General features: G+C 64.4%; 1 non-coding gene across 1 annotated transcript; it reads left to right on the forward strand.

The window, feature by feature from the left end:
• The first annotated feature begins 416 nt into the window (after positions 1-416).
• TRNAI-UAU (transfer RNA isoleucine (anticodon UAU)) lies at positions 417-509 on the forward strand. The gene is given in 2 exon segments: positions 417-454; positions 474-509. It is a non-coding gene; the product is annotated as a tRNA-Ile (tRNA).
• Positions 510-916: the final 407 nt, after the last annotated feature.

Consider the following 916-nt stretch of genomic DNA (forward strand, 5'->3'; position numbering starts at 1 on the left):
TCCCGGTCCGCGTCCCTGCCGCGGCTAAGCCCGCCCGCCGGCTCCTGTGGGCTGCCCCCTCCCCTCGCGGGCCGCTCCCGGGAGGCGAAACCCACAGGACGCGGCTGGGGTGTCGGGCCGCTCCTCCTACGGCGCTGCCCAAGGCAGCGGGAGGTGCTCTCTGCATGGCCCAGTGGCCCTTCCGTCACGCCATGCGAACTGACCCCCGATCTCGCAGAAGCGAATATCTATTCGCTGTCTTCCCCATGTTCTTCGGCTGGGGGCGGCCGCAGCCGTGTGCCCCGCCCCAAGTTGAGTAAGGCTCGTGCCTGGGCCCGCTCCCGCCAAGCCGCGCGCGGCGGACGCGCATGCTCCGCCGAGGCCCGCACAGGCCTGAGCATACCCTGATAGATCCTTCGCGAGGCCGGTTCAGCGGAGCTCCAGTGGCGCAATCGGTTAGCGCGCGGTACTTATACAGCAGTACATGCCGAGCAATGCCGAGGTTGTGAGTTCGAGCCTCACCTGGAGCACGAATCTTTTGGATGTCGGCATTTCCTTTTATGTTACTCCTTGCCGAGGGAGTTAGTCTCTCTTACTCTTAAGGCTTCTCTGTTTCTGTTCCTAACTGCTCTGCTGCTTGTCTTGCTCGGCCGCAGGCAGGAAGCAGCGGAACCTGCTTCCCCGTGGCACTTCATACCCGTTTTCCAAGCTACTTGTTTCCCCGGATCAACAGGCAGCCGCTCCAACTCGGGTATCTACCTTCTGCTCCCTCCTCGTCCTTCTTCTTTGGCGGGTCCTTTAACCGCCAGGCCCGGGCCACAGATCTGCAGGTGCGGACCGGAGGTGTCGGGCGCTGCACGGTGGTGGTGGTGGTGAGGCCCCGGCTGGGCGCGGGGTCGACTATCCCAGACGCTTCACTCCACAGATGGAGCCGGAG

The sequence above is a fragment of the Nycticebus coucang genome, chromosome 4 (assembly GCF_027406575.1).
Source record: "Nycticebus coucang isolate mNycCou1 chromosome 4, mNycCou1.pri, whole genome shotgun sequence".
Classification (NCBI taxonomy): Eukaryota; Metazoa; Chordata; class Mammalia; order Primates; family Lorisidae; genus Nycticebus; species Nycticebus coucang.